General features: G+C 40.1%; 1 protein-coding gene across 2 annotated transcripts in view; it reads right to left on the bottom strand.

Moving 5' to 3' along the window:
* PPM1L (protein phosphatase, Mg2+/Mn2+ dependent 1L) overlaps positions 1 to 12685 on the bottom strand; it is a 287828-nt gene that overhangs the window by 208757 nt on the left and 66386 nt on the right. The window lies entirely within an intron of this gene.

A 12685-nucleotide genomic window follows, 5' to 3' on the forward strand; every position in this document is an offset into this window, starting at 1 on the left:
TCGGAGCCTGGAGCCTGCATCAGATTCTGTGTCTCCCCTCTCTCTCTGCCCCTAACCCACTCACATTCTGTCTCTGTCTCTCTCAAAAATAAATAAACATTAAAAAATAAATAAATAAATAAATAAATAAATAAATATAAACATTACAAAAAGAACTTAATTTTAAATATTTAAAAGTCTAACTTCTACCAATGGCTCATATTTCAAAAAAAATTTTAATCCTGTTTCAATAATTTGTGAGGTATGAAATAGGAGGACTAGGAATAAAAAAATTTTTTTAAGAATTATTACCCAATATTTGGAGAAATTCCTTTATAAGTATCACTTTTTATAGTGGAAGCCAAAAAATACTCTGGAAAAAAGGAAGGAAGAGGAATCTAAATATTCTTAGCTCTGAGTTATATGCCTTTTGAGTCTGAAAGAGCCAGACAAATATTTAAGCAGAGAAGAAAAAACACATATACTTTCAGTCAAATGCTGAGTTAGAAGTAGGCCACATCTCATTTTTCTATCCCAAAGTGCTTAATTTAGAATCAGATTTTAAAAACAATCCTCCACAGGCCAGGTTTGGCCCTTCCAGTTGGCACCTGGACATCAAACTCTTATGACAATCTGGAACAACTGAAAATAGCTTTGGGCATTCAAACTATCATGCAGTAAGGAAGGTCAAATTTGAATTAATGTATTTTAAGACTGAAAAAAAAAAAAGGTTTTATACAGGGCTTAAAAGAGAACAGGAAAAATAAAGGGAAGAATGAAAATGAAACAGCTAACCCAACTTATATTCCCATCAGAAATGAAGACAGAAATGCTCACACTTCTCTTCACCACTGTCTTCCATCGTAAGGCAGCTCAGTTCAGAGCTGTGCACTGTTTCTACTCTAACTACAAAGCCATGTCTTGCATTTTCTGCTTCTTTTTATTCAGGAACCTTTACTATTTATTCATTTTCTACAGAATAAAGTCCTAATTCCTTTGCCTGGTGTTCAAAGCCCTTTCCAATTTGAATTCAACCTACCTCTCCAGTTTTATTTTCCATTATTCACCTTCATGAGTCCTCTAATAGAGCCAAATAGATCCACTCACTGCTGAAAAGGCAGACACATTCTGGCTTAGCTGCCTTTGGTACCGCCACCAGCATCCTGCCTAATCTTCTCCACCTGGCTGAATCCTTTCTGTCCCCAGGGACCAGCTCAAGGCCCAGCTCCTGCAGGAGTGCTCCCCAACTACCTCAGGAGGCAGAAAACATCTCTCTCCTGTGAAATACTATACCAGTTATGTAATATTCTAAACCACTCATTTGGGACTCATCATAAACTCTCTCAATCTAATATTTATTTATCTTAATTCTATGTCTTACCTCCTCAAGTAGATCTTAAGTTCCCTGAGGGAAAGAACTTCAGTCTTCTTTATCCCTATATTTTACATAACACCTAATCAGGAATAAGTTAATGTTATGTGACCTTCAGCTAATAGGATTTTAAAGCACTCATGCAAGCATGCTAAGCAAATTGCTATTTATAAGTCAAAGGGAGGAATATATATCACCAGAAAACTTCAATACTTCATTGTTTGCACATTTCATAACATAATACAATAGTTCCTATAATCTCTTTTATCAAAATAAAACTACAGAAGTCCTGATGTGTTATCAAGCCAGGAAAAGTGTAACTACTGAAGACAAAGTTATTTTTGCACCTGCTGAAAAAGCAGCAATAAGTTTAATCGCATCAAGTAGGTTTCTCTGCTTGACTCCACATAAAATATGACTGTGCTGCACCCTGCAGTCTATGGAAGAAAAGGATTGTAAGAAAGCCTATTCAAAGACTAATCAATGTTTGGGCAGGAAATAATTTTCCTGCTGTTTTAAAAATACTAATCAATTTTCCTCTCAATATTGTCATTACACACTAAGAATACACAATTGAGTTGTACCTGCAATCACCATTTCATATTTGGAAATAGAGTTCTGCAATCACTTTCCTCATTTGAGAATTAAAGAAAATAATGTATCTATAAAACTATATTACTCTATAAGCTGATCTCTGATTTTCTGAAAATAATCTTTATTTGGCTAACCATCATGTTCATTGAGTCCTAGCTGTGAGAATATGGCTGAGTTCTAAGACAGGTCTTAAGAAGCAAATTCCCAACCTCTTTTTTAAGATGTGAACTATCAGGAGAAGAAACATACTAATAAAGGAAGTCTTGGACTCCGGGAATTCCAGGTTGACTCATAATATGATCCAAATTGCAAAATCCAGATTGCCAAGTTCCATTTCTGCCCAGGTCAATGCTGGGACAATTCCAGGTTCAAATAGCTAGTAAGCAAACACTCCAGAACACTCAGGTAGATCTTATGGAACCCGATGCAAACTGTGATTCAACAAAAATTCTGAAAACTGATTAGATACATCTTTTCCCCCAGGAGAATTCCAGAAATACCTCAATTTCAGGGCAATCTTAAGGCCACGCTTTGCAAATATTTCATGATGTTTTCCAAAGGCACTGGTTGCCAAAGGAAACATTTTAAAGGAGCCATTAGCAAATGAAGTTGGGAAACACTACTTACAATGTATTTCTACTGGAGATCACTGGCTAGATAAAATGTTTTAGCCCCGTTCGCTGCAGGTCGCCGGCGCCCCGACCCCGAGGCCCAGGACGGCAGGGAGGCAAGCTCTGCTCTCAGCGCTCAACGAAGCTGGTGGTCTGAGTCGACCGCGTGTGACTGCCCTTGGCCCCCCCAGCCATCAGCCTGGGAGGTGCATCTCTCGGACGCAGGGAGCAAGGTGTTTGTGGAGGGGAGAGACTCTAGGGCACCTCCTCTTCGCGACGAGTGCAACTCTGTGTTGGATGCCGTAGAGGGGTACACCATGGCTCTCGGAGGTTGGCAGGTGACTCGTTAGTCATTCTGTAAGTGGCAGAACTACATTGGAGACCCAGGTGTGCTCCTCCACACCCCCATACCTTGTCCAGGAGCAGATAAAGTATTTTCCAGCTTGGTGGTGAGTTGGGCTGGGCCAGCAAACCACCAGAAAGTGAGAATACAGAGAAACAAGGCTAAAATACGGTGGGGGGGGGGGGGGGGAGGAGGGGGGAGCCCTACCGCTCAATATCAATTACAGACCCTATCAGGGAAAGCTGTGTGGATCACTCCTGCGACTCAGACAGTGAGAGACCGCCATCACCCTGAACTCTTGCTTTTGTCCGCTGGACGTTGGTTCAAAAAAATCTCTCCCGGTTTTTTCTTTCCACAAAATAAAGTTTTCCTTTGTTTGTTGGAAAAAAAAAATGTTTTAGAAAAGTACTCTTAAAAAGAAGTCAATTTTTTAAAAAAGAAATCAATTTACCTTCACTTGAGCCAGCACCTCTCAAACATCTGAAATCCTTGTAAGACTTCCATGGGGCTATCCCACTTTACCCCATGATTTTTATGTACTATATATCGTGTCTCTATCTCTAAAGAAATTCAAATAGGAAAGTTGCATACATTTAAGGTATATTTTAGGTGTCACTTAAGGAAAGGCCCCCCAGAGGGTCTCCCAAAGTGGCATTCATTATTTTGGCAAATTTGCCATAGTATAAGGTCTGGCCCTGAGCTGTGCAAGTTCAAAATTGAGTTTGTCAGCATATCAAAGAGATTCTACGTTTCACTGGAAGATCCACAGTACTATAGTCATAACACACAACACATAACACAACACCAGAATGTCAATTGATTAGATTATAATTAACAATAAGTAGCTATAAAAACACCTATATTCTAAATTGTAGAACGCATTCATTCTCTCCCTCTGGTAGATTCACTTGGGAGGCAAATCATATTCAGAAGGTGAGCACAGAATCGGGGGGAAATGGTTAGATGAATTGCATTTTTAATGGCATCAGACTAATGGACACATTAGGCTAATGTGTCCATCTCATAATATCTTCTTTTAACAATAAACCATAACAGTAATGGACAAAAGACTGGTCTGGGGGGTTGAGAAGCTTGTATTCCTCCTTAATCGCTAGCAGCCCTAAAACTCCTCGGTCCATTCCTGAAAATGACCAGTTGCTGTCATTTCAATCTTACCTGAAGAGTGGGAAAAAATGTACTAGAGAGCTAGCTGGCTTCTTATGATCTATGTCATATTATCTAAAACAATGAGTTTGTTATACAAACACAGCTCAAAATAGGTCCCCGTAAACCAATATCCCTTGTAACCCCTAAGCCCCTCCAATATAGAAAATCTGGGGGCACCTGGTGACTCAGCTGGTTGAGCATCTGACTCTTGATTTCTGCTCCGGTCATGATCTCATAGTCCATGGGATCAAGCTCTGAATCCTTGAGGAGCCTGCTTGGGATCCTCTCTCTCTCTCTGACCCTCCCCCACTCAGGCTCACACTTGCTCTCTCTCTCTCTCAAAATAAATAAAATAAACTTTAAAAAAAAAAAGAAAGAAAAGAGAAGGCAAAAGAAAAGAAAAGAAAAGAAAAAAGAAAAGAAAGAGAATCTAGAGCTTATTCTGTACCATAATCCTCAACATCCACTGGCAGCTCTCTCCCTAACCCCATCTCTGTATTAGGGATGTCTTCACCAAAGATATCAAAATTAGGTCCATTGTCCATTAGATCCATAGATCCCTCCCCTAAAATATTAATTTAGTCACTTTCCAAGTTTACCTATAGAAAATAAGTTGTTTAAGAACGTCTGCTTAGGGGCACCTGGGTGGCTCAGTCGGTTAAGCATCTGACTTTGGTTCAGGTCATGATCTCATGGTTCATGGGTTCGAGCCCCACATCAGGCTCTGTGCTGACAGCTCAGAGTCTGAAGTCCGCTTTGTGGATTCTACCTCCCTCTCTCTCTGCCCCTGCCCAGCTCATACTTTGTCTCTCTCTCTCAAAACTAAATAAAACATTAAAATAAATAAATAAATATAAAAAAATAAAAATGTCTGCTTAAAGACTGAAATGAATTCAATTACACATGTTTTATTTAGTCCACACAGCACATTTCTTTTTTTTAATTGGAAACCGTCACAGCTAAAAAATCCACATTTCTAGCTCCTAAAGAACCAGCAGGGTTCAGCCACTCTGGACAATGACATGGCTGAACATCAAGTGGCAAATACAGGCTGAAGCAGAATACAGACCATGTTCCCCTCGTGCCCACCCCCCTGCCGACCACTCCCTGTTGTTTTAGAGCCGCTCTTGGCAGGCATTTCCATTTGCCAGCCCCCGCTTGATCCACCATAACTTGACTCTGCAAGGTAATTCACAGAGAACAACTTACTGCACAATGTTTTCCAGTGCTTAAGGAGTTTAAGGCACAAGAAATCCTTGTTGGATCTCTTAACCTATGAGCCACGGTCAATCAGAAGAGACCCATCAGGTAAGACCTGAAACCTCCTTTTCACAACTCATTTCTAGTTTTCACTCTTCCATTTCTACCCCATGAACCTAAACCTTGAATAAAGTCTTCTATAAATATCTCCCTACCCTAACCCAAGAACTGGCTACATTTCTAGGGCCCAGTGCAAAATAAAAATGTAGGTCCCTTTTTCAAAAATTATTAAGACTTTTAAGATGATGAGAGCAGAACATTAAATTGAGTACAGGGCCTTTCTAAATGTGGAAACCTGTACAACCACAGAGGTCACATGCCTGTGAAGCCAGCCCTACCTACCCCCTTTCTTTTTTTTTTTTTTAATTTTTTTTTTTAACGTTTATTTATTTTTGAGATAGAGAGAGAGACAGAGCACGAACGGGGGAGGGTCAGAGAGAGAGAGAGGGAGACACAGAATCTGAAACAGGCTCCAGGCTCTGAGCAGTCAGCACAGAGCCCGACGCGGGGCTCGAACTCACATACCGCGAGATCGTGACCTGAGCCAAAGTCGGACGCTTAACCGACTGAGCCACCCAGGCGCCCCTACCCCCTTTCTTTTAAACTCACTCTCCAATCTGTTTTTCTGGATTCCAAGGGTCCTGCCCTAGGCTTGACAAGCTGAATCTGATCTCATTTGCTTCTGACTCTGTTTTACCTTCCCACAATAAGAACAAGAATTCCTTTCCCTGGCACAGACATTACCCTTCTTGACAAGATATACAGCATAGCATTTATATCTATATGGTCGCATGACCCTAGTGCTACTGAGTGAAACAAGAATCATAAAAAAGATGTGCAAATATTCAAGGCCCAAAAAGGAATGTCATTTTGTTCAACTTCCTTCTTTACATGCACAATTTACCTTGACAATAACAGGGGCTTGAAATCAAGCAAACTTACTTGTCTGTCTCCTATAAACTCATGTTTCCATTTTTTTAAATCACTCATATAACGTATACACTTAAAATAGTATCATTTTTATTTATCTTTTTTATTCCTCCCTTCTTTCACCATTCAACCAATAAACCCAGATAGTCTTAAATTTTTCCAAAGCATAGTACATACACATGGTTTTACTATGTGTAGGAAGGTTTTAGATGGCACAAGGTGCTTTATTATATTAAAGTGAATAGAAAACAATATAATGAAACATAATAAACAATATAAAATATATAATAAACAAACATATATAATAAACAAATATAATGAAGAATATAATAGGGCTGCCTGCGTTGCTCAGTCAGTTAAGCGTCTGACTCTTGATTTCAGCTCAGGTCATGATCTCGCTGTTCACGGGATCAAGCCCCATGTCAGGCTCTGTGCTGACAGCATGGAGCCTGCTTGGGATTCTCCCCCCCGCCCCCTGGTCCTCTCCTGCTCGAGCTGTCTCTCTCTCTCTCTCTCTCTCTCTCTCTCAAAAGAAATAAACATTTTTTAAAAAGAATATAATAATATCAACCTGTGAGTTCAAAGTTATTACATTTTTAAAATGTATTTAAATAAAATAAAGTGCATCATTTTAATGAAAAATATTAAAGAAATAACAACAGGGGTGGCACCTAGAAAGGAAAAATATCAAAGTGGAACTCAAATAATTTAATGCAGAAAATATGCTTTAGATTATAAGGCAAGAGAACTCTGATTCTTAAGATAAAATAAGCTTTTGTGTTTTTTTACCTCCACTGTAGTTAATATCTTTTTAGGAAGAGAAGTGGAGGGGTGCCTGGGTGGCTCAGTTGGTTAAGTTTCAGACTTTGGCTCAGGTCATGCTCTCATGGTTCATGGGTTCAAGCCCACATCAGGCTCTATGCTGAGAGCTCAGAGCTCAGAGCCTGGAGTCTGCTTCGCATTCTGTGTCTCCCTCCCTCTCTGCCCCTCTCCTGCTCTCTCTCTCTCTCTCTATCTCAAAAATAAATAAACATTAAAAAGAATTTAATAGAGAGAGAAGTAGAATATCAATTTGCATTAAGAGAACAATTTTTAGGGCTCCTACAGTCCTTATCAAATGAGAGTGATAAAGATCCACTGAGAGGCCAAAAGGATACCAACCAATCAAAGGAACCTAAAAATGTTTGGAATGTACATGGTAATAACCAAGACTGCTCAGCTGACTAAAGGAGTTCCTTTAGAAAGCATAGAAGCCTCCACCCTGCTAAATGACTATCCATGTACAAAGCAGATGCTACATGGACTGAGATGAGGGAGGAGAGCGAAATGTAACAGTGACATTGGAGTTCCAGTGTTGGCCCTCCCATGGGTGAATCATGTGACCCTCAGTGCTATGGACAGATATTTGTGTCTGCCCCAAAATTTGTATCTAAAGCCCCAGTCTCCAATGTGATGGTATTGGGCAGTGAAGTCTTTGGGAGGCAATTAGTGTTAGATGAGGTCATGAGGGTGAAGTCCCTATGATGGGATTAGTGCTGTTGTAAGACAAGGAGGAGACCAGAGCCTTCTCTCTCTCTTTCTCTCTTTCTCTCTCTCTGTCTCTGTCTCTCTCTCTCTCTCTCTCTCTCCCACCACCCCATATGAGGATACAGCAAGAAGACAGTCATTTGCAAACCAGGAAGAGAGCCCTCCCTCTCCAGACAACAAATCTGCTGGCACCTTGATCTAGGACTTCCTATCTTCTAGAACTGTGAGAAATATTTGTTGCTTAGCCATCCAGTCTAAGGTATCTTGTGGCAGCAGCCTAAACTGACTAAAACATTACATGACTCATTTAGCTTCTCTGCATCTCCTGATCACAGATACCAAATTTTAGAGTTAAAAAACCTCACTTGAGCCCCCATATTTTACAAATTATGAAAATCAGGTTAAATGACTCTCTCAAAGGCACACATCTTCTTGCTAGAGAGCTACAAGATCAGAACTACAGGAGAAGGCTCCTGAGTCTCCTGGCCAGCATTCCATGCCTCTCTCAGGCTGTCTCCTCCTGCTGGAATGCCCTTCCACGTCACCCCTTCTGTGTCTCTCTGAACTCCATTATATCTCAAGACCCAGTTCAATGGCATATCTGGAAAGCACTGCCTGGTCTGAGCTCCCCCACCCAACAAGGCAGAGTTCAGATTGTTCTCCGCCATCCCCATAATCCACAGCAGTGCATCCATTCAGAGAGTAAAACACGTCCCCACATTGTACTCTGGTTAGTGAACTTTGCATTCCTTTTCCCCATATACTGTGAATTCTTTGAGTAAAAGGAAGTCTTACTCATCTTTATACTTCTAATGTTCCAAAATGCCTGCTGCATAAAAGGTATGTAATAAGTAAATATAAATTTACACATAATTTATAATGAAAACATGATATTCCAAACTGCAATCAGTGTAAGAACGAGTTATAGGACAATATAAAACTATCATTAGCTACATAAATATTGCTTGTAGAACAATCTGGGATATCTGCCCCAGCACCATTTTCCAGTTGGAAATCACTAGGAGTTGAAGAGACTGCCAGCACTGGTCTTAAACATGTCAGGCATTGTGCTGGGTGCTTTGGACTTAATCTTCATAACAATCTGTGAGTAAGTACCATTATATCCATTTTGCTGATAAGAAAGCCAAATTTCAGAGAGCTTAAGCTTCATTAAGATAACATAGGTGGCATATAAGAAGGAGCTGGGACTCAAATCTAGATTTCTTATGCCTCTGCTCATTGCTTCACATGGATCCTGAGCTTCTCACACACAGCCTGTCTGACCCTAGAAGGTAGCCTAGGATTATTTAGCTGAAAAATCCAAAACACTAAATCAGTCCCATGAACTAGCAATGCAGAAGAGCCTAGCCACCTGCCTCTCATCCTCTCTATACCCGTCTTTGTATAACAGGGGTCATGCTAGCTGGCTGAGATTAACTCAGAAGAGTACTTAAAACATAATGTCTTAGTTATATAATTCTGAGCTGTTTAAGCTTAATTCCACTCAAATTACAGAATGATACTGAGTATCACAAAGGATTGCTGACTAAAAGAAAGTATATACGAGCAAAGCCTCTGTTGCCATCAACTCATATTCAAAACATACCTAATACTTCCTCCTTACCCCCAACTCATCACTGATTTTTATTAAAAAGTTAACTCAGACCACACATAGGTTGATTTTTAATCATGTGGCCGGTAATGAAAAACTCGGGTTCTCCCTGGTAACATATGAAACATGTTTAAACAAGCGCATTCCAATGCATCCAACATTAAACCCTCTTGGGTGCTGTCCAAGGTAGGTGGAGGCTATAGCTGGTACTGTTCAACTGAATTCCAACCCCAACACCCAACATAGTTCCTGGCATAGAACAGGAATTTGGAAAATGTTGTGTTGATTTATAATCTGTGCTCAAGTGGGCAATTAGAAAGCTTCTTTAAATAGTTCTTAAATACTCTTAAATCTACTACTGCTGAAATCTTATGCACACTTACAAATAGCAGACTTAAGGATATTTTTAAACTATTTAAAGTTTTGAAATTGCATGAGAAAATATAATATCAAGATTCACCAGGAGAAAAAAAAAAAAGCTTTGAGTATAACTTTTAGGTCTTAATTTTCCCCCATTGCAGAATGTGCAATTGTAGACTAAGGATCGAATCTGACCTATCAATCTCATGTAATCTTGAGACCAAAAAATTCAGCAATAAATGAAAATTTATTTTCAGAGCCACAAAGTGTAATTATGATTTGACTTGTCTCTCTTCCATGTAAATCTAAATTTCCCTAAACTGTTTAGAAAACTAAATATTAAACTTTTAGGGTGGGGTAGGAATAATATAAAGTACTCTCATTCCCAGGAAAAAGTTTATAAATGACTTCCCTTCATGGCTTTACCCTACCTCAAACTAATGCCTCCAAAGGAAAATGTATGTGCTTCTTCCTTCTGATCTAGTACTAGATTATTATAGGTCAGGGTCAATTTTTCCTTGGGAAGGTTACTGGGAGATTAAACGAGTTAATCCATGTAAAGCATAAGGACCATGGCTGGTTCAGGGTTGGCATTCAATAATAGCAGCTATGACGGGGGTGCCTGGGTGGCTCAGTTGGTTAAGCGTCCGACTTCAGCTCAGGTCATGATCTCGTGGTTTGTGAGTTCAAGCCCTAAGTCTGGCTCTGTGCTGACAGCTCAGAGCCTGGAGCCTGCTTTGGATTCTGTGTCTCCCTCTCTCTCTCTGCCCCTCCCCCACTTATGCTCTGTCTCTCTCTGCCTATCAAAAATAAATAAATGTAAGAGAAATTTTTTTAATTAAAAAAAATAATAATAATAGCAGCTATGACAATTACCAAAAGGATAATGAGGATGAGAATGATGATAACAAAAGAAAACTTCACATTTTGTTTTAAGTTAAGCTAAAAACCACTGTACTCAAAGAAATGCCCAAACAAAGAGCAAGGTCAGCTCATAAAGCCAAGATTCATCATCAGGTTTCTGAAATTCTTTCTTGTTTTCTCAACTACCCTAAGGATTTCAGTCCTGTTTATGTGATAGGCCAATCCACTTGAGTTTTCCAGGACTGAGAAGCAGCTGCCAGGCTACAGTTTTGTAGGCTGGTGCAGCATGTGTGAAGGACACCCTAATGTGTCGAGGAACAGGCGAGGAAAGGTAGGACATTGGGACCAAAGCTTGAGATTTTTGCCCACTTTAATGAACTGGAAAGTATCTGTGTATTCATCCCACACCTCCCACCCCCCTGATAAACCAAGCTGCTGCTCCCTTAATAACCCTACCTCCCAAGACCCTCCTAATGCTCAACCGTATCTCTGCCAGTTGACAAGTAGAGCTGACAGGTTACAAATGAAACCCTGTTCCAGCCTGTCTACCTGCAGGATGTAAATGGACTTAGTGAGGCAAGAAGGGAACAGAAGGCCCCCAATAAGGGAAAATCAGCCATTTTTTTAAAGGTGGATGAAAAAACAATAAAGTGTATCTGATGTATTTACAGATACAAAGCAGAAGAGCATCCCTCTCTGGTAGCTGAGTGAGTTGTCTGGCAGCCTCCTTAGCCACAGTTTTGCTTTGTTTTAATGAGAAGAATGTGAAAGGAAGGAGAGTGTAAGACAAATCAGAGATGGGACAAGTCTTGAAAAGCTGCTTCTAACAACTATTTGTGGGCTGAGAAGTGAGGTAGGCAAATGCCAGCTGTGCTTCCCTCTTTCCTTCCATTCACCTGTTCATATATTACACATTTATTGACCACTTGCTGGTGCCAGATACCACAGGGGCTGTTAAGGATACTGAGACAAAGGGTTGGGTCCCTATCTTCCAGGAGATGGGTGGAGTTTTGATAAATAAAAACGAAGAGGGAGGGCATTCCAGGTCAAAGAAACCCACTTAACTGGTAGGGGAAACAACCTGTGCAGAGAGGTAAACAAGCACAGAGCATGTTCTGGAATACCGAGGAGACCAGAGTCTTCTACCACATGCTCTTCCTTGGGCCAGTAAATGACAACATGTATCATGTTCTCGCTGTGTGACTTCCCTGCCCTGGAATTACTGCTTCCTTCTAACAACTGGTCTCCTTAACTAAGTTAAGAATGACCGTGCTATTGGAGGTACACAGATTCAGACACAAATGCTTCAGTGAAGAGCAAGTGTTGTTTTTTTTTTTTTTTTTTAATTATGCATCTCTCTCAGGTTATCTGGGTATTTGTTACTAAGCCATTTTAGTTGATTTTGGTAACCTATTATAAATAAAAGGTGTTTGGGGTGTTGTGCTTTTGTTTAGTTTTTCTAAAGATACTTAAGCACCATATTTATATAGCATCAAGAAGCACTAACCCACTAATCCACATGGTTTCTACATACATTATCCTACACTAATAACATTACGCCATCACTCAATTGGATGGAGCACAGAAGCCTGTGTGAAAACAGTCTAAGAGCTATCCCTTTGTTAGGCATTGTAATTTGGCCATTCTTTTATACTTTCTGTCCTACCTCTCCAAGGGTCTTCTTTAAAAGTAGAAGTCTTTCTGGATGATAGAGCATGCACACAATTTCCCCAGTTCTGCCAGTCCTACCCTTGGAATTTCCCCTCTAGAAGGGGGAAAAGGGAGAGAACAACAAAAAGGAATCTTATTTCTCTATCAAATAAACCTCTTTAGACATAATGATTTTTTTTTTTTAATCAGCTAGTAAAAATGTATCTCAGAGGATAACAAGATTTCTGCTGGAAGCGAACCCTTGCAGAGGCTGACCACATTTGCAAATGCAAAATGCCATTACTTCCCCAACAACCTCAGCAACATTAGTCTCTGGTCAAAGGACCAGAGGAAGAGGGAGGGGGACTGTCCTCCTTCTAAATGGGGAGGGAATGCAGCCAAGCAAAAAGAGTTCG

This window comes from Panthera uncia, chromosome C2 (assembly GCF_023721935.1).
Source record: "Panthera uncia isolate 11264 chromosome C2, Puncia_PCG_1.0, whole genome shotgun sequence".
Classification (NCBI taxonomy): Eukaryota; Metazoa; Chordata; class Mammalia; order Carnivora; family Felidae; genus Panthera; species Panthera uncia.